Raw genomic sequence first — 7,879 nt, forward strand, 5'->3', positions numbered from 1 at the left:
CCCTCCATTTGGCGTTTAAAGCTCTTCAGAACCTGGCCTCTTCCTTTCTTTCCAGTCTTTGTGCCCATAGCTTCCCTCCACTCATGCTACAGTCCAGCCATACAGGTTCACTTTCTGTTCCTCAAGGACACAAGAGTCATTTTCCAGTCTGTTCCTTTGCTTTGTCTTTCTCCCATGCCTGGAATGCTCTTCCTCCTCATCTCCCCCTCTCAGAATCAGAGCCTCAGCTTAAAGATTGCTTTTTTATGGAAGGCTTTTTCCCAGGTCCCTCAACTGCCCTGTCTTCTATGGTCTCTCTCCATCTACCCTTTATGTGCTTTGTATCTACTATTTGTAGACATGATACCTCTCCCATAAGAAAGTAAGCTCTTTGGTTTTTTTTGGTATCCTCAGCACTCAGCGCCATATACTGAGCATTAAATAGTACTTAATGTTTGTTGACTAACTAATTTCTGCCTCAAATCTCTCCCTTCCCCATCCTTCAGTCAGTTGATAGGTATTCATTAGACCCCTACTATGTGGCCAGGTATTGTGCAAGTTCTGGAGATACAAAGAAAGGCCAAGGACAATCATTGCTCTTGAGGAGCTTACAATCTAATGGGGAGATAACATGCAAACAGCTATCTACAAACAAACTATAGTCAGAACAAATAGGATGTAACAGAAGGAAGTCCCTAGAAGTAAGAGGGATTGCGAAAGGCTTCCTGTAGAAGCTGCTGATGAGATGTTCCCAAGGCACAGGGCTGACCATGTCACTCCCCTACTCAAGAGTTCCATCTGCTCCTTACTAATGCCTCCAGGATCAAATATAAGCTCCTGTGTTTGTCAGTGAAAGCCTTTCACAAGCAGCTTCAACCTACCTTTTCAAGCTCGTTACATATCAGTCTCCTTCGTGGTCATTTTGGTCCAGCCACATTGGTATTCTTGCTGTTCTATCTCCTGTTGCCTTTCAGGCTGTCCCCACTGCCAGGAATGTACTCTCTCCTCATCCCTGCCTCTTAGAATACTTTATTCTCTTCAGAGTTCAATTCAAGTACCTCCTTCTACCTTTCCTGACCCCTTGTCTCCAGCTGGTAGCGCCTCCCTCTGAAATTAGCTTGAATTTATTTCACATACACTTCTTTGTGTACAAATTATTTTCCTTGATGGAATATAAGCTTCTTGAGGACAGAGAATATTTCATTTTAGTCTTTAGCACAGTGCCTGGCACATGGTAGGTGCTTAATTCATGTTTGTTGATTGATTGCTATGTGGTGAAGCTCTCCTCATTTGAATCCTCCCAGTTCTTTTCTTTCTTCAATAGTTCTAGAATCTAGGAGCAGGTAGGTGGCACAGTAGATAGAGCACCGGTCCTGGATTCAGGAGGACCTGAGTTCAAATCTAGCCTTACACACATAACACTTACTAGCTGCGTGACCCTGAGCAAGTCATTTAACCCCCATTGCCCCCCCAAAAAAATTCTAGAATCTTTAATTTCTTCTGAGACGGTAATCTATCCTTTCACCAGTGCAGACAACAACCCCACTGCAAATCAGTAGATAGTCTTTTGAAGCTTGCAGTGACCAAAAAAAAAAAATTCCAAGGTAGAAATATTTTATCATTGAGTTTATATGACTTTACTCCTACTACAGTAATAGTGATAAAAGCAGCAGACCCAAAGTTTGAATTCTATGCCTAACTATGTCATTCACTAGGAGGGCATAGCAAGGGGCAGAATTTAGAGCCAGGGTTCAAATCCTTTCTTTAACACCTCCCAGCTGCATCAGCTTTCTTTTTTTTTTTTTTTAAATCTTTGCTGAGGCAGTCAGGGTTAAGTGACTTGCCCAGGGTCATACAGTTAGTTAGTGTCAAGTGTCTGAGGTCGAATTAGAACTCAGGTCCTCCTGACTCCAAGGCCAGAGCTCTATCCACTGAGCCACCTAGTTACCCCTGCATTAGTTTTCTGACCCTCAGTTTTCTCACCTATAAAACGGGAATAATATCATCACTTACGTCAATCAGAATTTATTGTTCTGATTGAATTTAGACAATGTAAGTAAAGTACTTTTCAAATCTTAAAAACACTATGTAGAGATCTGCTATTATTATTGTTATTGACCTTGAGTAGTAATAATCTCCATGGACTTCCATTATCTCATCTTTTAACACAGGGATAATAGTTCTTTCCCTGAGTGGGAATGTCCTGAAGTTAAGATGAGGTAATAGATGGTGTCAAAAGACACCATATGAGCACAAAGTGCTATTTCTGATTGTTATGGCAGGTGCAGTGAGAAGTGTCTAAGCCAACTTTACATTGTGTAATTCTAGATAAACATAACCTATGGTTTCTTTTGCCTTAGAAGCCAGTTCACTTCTAGGCCAAGCCTGGCGTGGGGCTTTCAGCCAGGATTGTGCCCCAGGAATCATTCCTAATCTGAGGGACACCCAAAGCTCCTGTCAGTTCTAGGGTTAAATCTGATTCTGAGATGAGCCTAGAGATCCAAACCTTGTGTGATATCTTGACTTTCTGGAGTTGATTCCAGTTTGAAGCTGTTGACTTCTTGAGGTGAGAGAAGAAGAAAATGCAATTCAAGCCAGCATTTGCCCCACTATTTCGCTTCCCAGTAACAACTAGCTGATAAGCAATATGACCAGCGATTGGGCAGGTAGCCCTAAACCTCCAGGAGATGTTTCTATATTTAGGTGAAAGCTTGAGGCACAGGAGGGCTGCCTTGAAAATTTCAACTGAAGAGTCAGAATGTTAATTTTTTTTCTCTGAAATTTTAGCAGGCATACTTATCAACAAAGGGTCTTTCTCCAGGTGCAGTAAAAAGAACATTGGTCTTACCATCAGAAGACCTGGTATCAAGGTCCGACTAGGGATATTTATTAGTCGTATGACTAGCTTAATCTCAATCTCCCTGAGCCTCAATTTCATGTTTGTAAAATGAAGGTAATAACCCCTTGCCCTAAAAGTCATTTGTTTAGGAGAGCACCATATAAATTTTTAAAATTTTCTAGTAATCTGAGGAGCTAAGAGACAGTAGGACAGAGTGGATAGAGAGCTGATCTTGGGGTTAGGACGAGGTGGATTCAAGTCCCACTTCTCGTATACCTTGGCTGTCTCTTAACCTGTCAATGCATCAGGCAAAGTCTCTTGAGACCTTAAGTTTCATAGCAAGTGGTGGTTGGCATTGATTGAGGGAGCTTCCTCACCAAGGGGTCCTCTTATCAACGAAATCACTGGTCTACACCAAAAACAAAAGAGAAGAGTTAGAATTACTGTCTTTCTTTACGGAGGAGTAAGTTCAGGGAAAAACCAGTGATTAGACATAGATTGTGTCAGTGATTGCATGTAAGCTTGTCGAGAAGAAGAAATGTTTCTTTTTGTCTTTAGATCCCTTTTGCTTAGCACAGTGCCCATCACACAGTAGGCACTGATAAAAGCTTGTTGGTTGGTTGATTGGGTTAGGAAATTTGGAAAGAGCACTGGAGTCAGATGCTCTGGGTTCAAATCTTGCCTGACACTACCTGTGTAACTTCAGGCAAGACCCTTAACCAGCCAGGTCCTCAGTTTCCTCATCTGTAAAATAAAATCATTGGACTGGATGGTCTCTTAGGCCCCTTCCTGATCTTGAGAAGATGATCTTTGGGTGCAGGAGGCCACAGCTCCAAAAAGCTGCCTTCCCTGTGTGCTGGATCATTTCTTAGGAGGAAAAAGGGCCTAACCTTTTCTCAGGGCTAGGGCACCCTCCTCAGGGCACAAGAGATTTTTTTCAGGGCTCTAGAGAATCATAGGGTTGTAGGAATCAGAGAAATTAAAACTGGATGGGACTTTGAGATCATCAAGTCCTACCCTCACATTTTACAGATGAGAAAACCATGGAGGTGATGACTTGTCCTGGGTCAGGTCCTACAGAGTAAGAAGCAGAGCCTGGTTTTAAACTCATGTCCTCAGAAAAGTACTTAGCACAGTGTCTGGCACATAGCATGTTCTTAATAAGTGCTTGTTTCCTTCTTTCCTTCCTTCTTCATTTCCCTCCTTCTTTCATTCCTCATTCTTTCCTTCTACCTTTCCACCCTTTCTTCTTTTCTCTCCTTCCTTCCTTCTTTCTTTGTTCCTTCCTTCCTTTTCTTCCCGTTCTTTCCTTCCCTTCCCTTCTTTCCTTCCCTCCCTCCCTCCTTCCTTCCTTCCTTCTTCCTTTCCCTTCCCTTCCTTTCCCTTCCCTTTTGCCCTTCTTTCATTTTTTCTTTTCCTTTTCCTTTATGAGGCAGATGGATTAGATGATGGTAAAAGTCCCTTCTAGTTCTAAATCTGATTTATGATCCTCTCATCTCCTTTTCCCTGCTTCACTTCCTAAGTTGAATTCAATGTTCTCCCTTCTCCTGCTTCCTTTTTTTTCTGCTAAAAATTGTGAATTTAAATCCTGAGGTAAATGTGTGCATTTGGGTTGCCTTGATGACCTGTGTAAATAATACCCTCGCACTAAATCCTCAGCTATTGTCTGAGGTTAAGCTGAATTCACTAGTGGATGGACAATTGGCTTGTCAAGCAGTGTTTCATCGGGAAAGATTAGCTTAAAACATTTTTGGATGGAACCCAGACCTTTTGGGGTTTATGTTAAGCTGGAGTGAATGTAACGAGCTCAGAAAAGGAAAAGCACATTTTTATCACATCTAGAAGGTGTCCAGTTTCAATGGTGGCTTTAAAATATTTTGTAATATATTCATTTTACAACACAGCACTTCAGAATTTATTACAGTCCTTGGTCCAAAATGGACTTCATTAAAACATGCCAAAAGACAGGATTACTCATTTCAAATACAATATTTATTTTTTATAATTATACTTCATTTTAACATTCGCTTTTTAAAAATTTTAAGTTCCAAATTCCTTCTCTCTAGCCCCTCCTCCACCCATTGAGAAGGTAAACAATATGATATCATTTATACATGTGAAGTCATGCAAAACATATTTCCATATTAGCCACGTTGCAAAAAAAAAAGAAAGCATGAAAAACAAAGTGAAAAAAAAATTATGTTTCCATCTGCACTTGTGGTACATCAGTTCTCCCTCTGGATGTAGATAGCATTTTTCATCATGAGTCCTTTGGAATTGTCTTGCATCATTATACTGAGTAGAGTCCTTCACACTTGATCATCATTATTATATTGCTGGTATGGGGCAGCTAGGTGACACAGTGGATAGAACACCAGCCCTGGATTCAGGAGGACCTGAGTTCAAATCTGGCCTTAGACACATAATACTTACTAGCTGTGTGACCCTGGGCAAGTCACTTAACCCCATTGCCTAGCCAAAAAAAAAAAAGCAAAAACAAAAAATAATAATATTGCTGTTACTGTGTACAATGTTCTCCTGGTTGTGCTCATTTCACTTTGCATCAGTTCATGTAAGTCTTCCCGGGTTTTTCTGAAACCATCCTCCTTGTCATTTCTTGTAACATAATAATATTCCATCACAATCATATACCACAACTTGTCCAGCCATTCCCCAATTGATGGACATCCCCTTAATTTCCAGTTCTTTGCCACCACAAATAGAGTTGCTATAAACAAAATATTTATTAGTCATATAATGCATGCATATTGAATACTTGAAACTGACCTAAGGCACGACAGTTCTGTAACTTATTAAAAGGTCTGTGCACTTAACAAAAATGTGAGCACATACAGTTAACACCCATGTCTTTAAGAACATATGGATAGCCCCCTTTTGGACTCTTAAATACTCATTTCTGAGAGCAACTTGCCTTTGTAAAGAAGTATCAGTTTCTCTAGTTGACAGGAAATGTTAGTAGAGGGAGGGTAATGGAGAGAGTTGAGGGGTTGGGGAGAAGAAATCCAAGGTGACTAGGAGGTGAGAGCAGTAAAGACCAAACTTTGAATTAGAATATTATTGGACAGCTCACTTGGGTGAGAAAGATGCTATACAAAAACTAAACAAAACAGAAATACACACACACACACACACACACACACACACACACACACACACCCCTTGTCTCTCAAGGAGTTTACTTTCAAAAAAAAATTTTTTTTTCCCTTGCTGCCATAGAGAAGAACATAGGGAAAGTCTCTCATGGGTAATTCAAATCAAGGAATATTTAAGTGCCCTCCGTCCTCCCTGTTTTGTGCTCAAAATTTTACCCGTACCTAGAACATCTTCCCTCTTCTTTTTTTTAATCTGTTGAATTCCTAACCACCCTTCAAGTTTTAATTTAAATGTCACTTTCCCCAGAAAGCTTTCCTTGATTCCACCCACCCTCACTCGCACCCTAAGTTAATAAGGACCTTATTAAATTTTTATACCTTGGAAATAGGTACAAATCAGGGCTTGATTTATTGTTTTGATGATTGTCTAGACTTTTAAAAGTGATAGAGAGAGGCAGTTAGGTGGCACAGGGGATAGACCACTAGCCCTAGAGTCAAAAGGATCTGAGTTCAAATCCAACCTCAAACGCCAACAGGGTGACTCCAGACAAGTTACTTAACTCTAAATGCTTCTAATTTTTTTTATTGATCAATAGAGATAATTTATCTTGTAAATAGCTTGCTTTGTATATACTTGTTTGCATGTTGTCTCACTCATTGGATTGTAAGCTCCTTGAAGGCGGAGACTGCATTTTGCCTCTTTCTGTATCTTAAATACTTAGTACAGTCCTTTGACACATAGTAAGCATTTAATAAATGTTTATTGATGTATTGACCTGTCTCTCACAAAAAGAGATTCTTCTCTTTGCCAAAGCAAACCCCTATATATGCATCTTTGATCCTCTCCCTTCCCATCTTTTCTAACAGATTGCCTCCTCTATCATCCCCACTCTCTTCTTTGTAAGCTTTCCCAGTCTACTGGCTCCTTGCTATTGCCCATGTCTCCCCCATCCTTAGCTTCCTCCAGGGCTCAACTAAGGTATGGGATATTAGCTCTCCCTGATTCCTATAGTCATAAGTGCTTTCTTCCTCCTCAAATTACCCACTACTACCTGATCTGTGCAAAGGTTATATTTCCCAGTGGAATATAAGTATCTAGAGGGCAGGAACTCTTTTTTATTTTGTCGTTGTATCCCTAATGCTTAGCATAGTGTCTTGCATATGGTAGAGAAGGAAAGAGACTTGGTTAAGTGACTTGCCTAGGGTCACATAGCTAGAAGGGTCTGAATCTGGATTCAAACTCAAGTCTACCTGACTCCAGGACCATACTCTTATCTACTGTACCACCAGCTGCAATGATAACCTGGAAAAGAACTGAGGGGTAGAGGGATTAGAAGTCCTTGTGAGAATGAAGAATATGGTCAGAGGTCATAAAGCGAGGGAAACGATGGAAATAATAAAATGCTAAGACAAAGGCATTTCAGAGTTCATGAACATGGAATTAGAACACTTGTAGGTGATGGCAAGATCAACAGTGTGATCGTATCTATGTGTAGTTGAGGTGGAGTAGAGAAGTGGGTCATGTGAATTGAGTAGATTGAGGGATTGGTAAGTTAAAGTATTTGAGGGAATATCAATATTTAGATTGAAGTCTCCTGGTATGAGAACAGGAGTGGTGGGAGAGAAAAAGATGTGACCCAAGCATTGAAATCTTCATAGTGCTTAATAAATGTTGGTTGAAATGTCATATCTAAAGGGAGTATCCCCACTAATCCTTAAAATGTTAAAGTAATTATGCCTCTGTCATTTTTCTAGATAAACATTTATGATATTTTTAAGTTTTAAAAGCACAGTTTAGAATAACCTAGAGATTACTTGCCCAGAATAAGTAGGAATATCTTCATGTGTGTGTCCTATTAAAAGAAAACCTGATATTCCAAATGTGAATTTATAACAGATGGATTAAAAAGTGATTAAAAGCACCACAGAATGTTCACTCCTGGTTAGT

The 7,879-nt window shown here is 40.1% G+C and overlaps 1 protein-coding gene across 1 annotated transcript in view; it reads left to right on the forward strand.

Moving 5' to 3' along the window:
- LAPTM4B (lysosomal protein transmembrane 4 beta) overlaps positions 1–7,879 on the forward strand; it is a 111,661-nt gene that overhangs the window by 80,420 nt on the left and 23,362 nt on the right. The window lies entirely within an intron of this gene.

The sequence above is a fragment of the Vombatus ursinus genome, unplaced genomic scaffold (genome assembly GCF_900497805.2).
Source record: "Vombatus ursinus unplaced genomic scaffold, bare-nosed wombat genome assembly UNPS02008961.1, whole genome shotgun sequence".
Taxonomy (NCBI): domain Eukaryota; kingdom Metazoa; phylum Chordata; class Mammalia; order Diprotodontia; family Vombatidae; genus Vombatus; species Vombatus ursinus.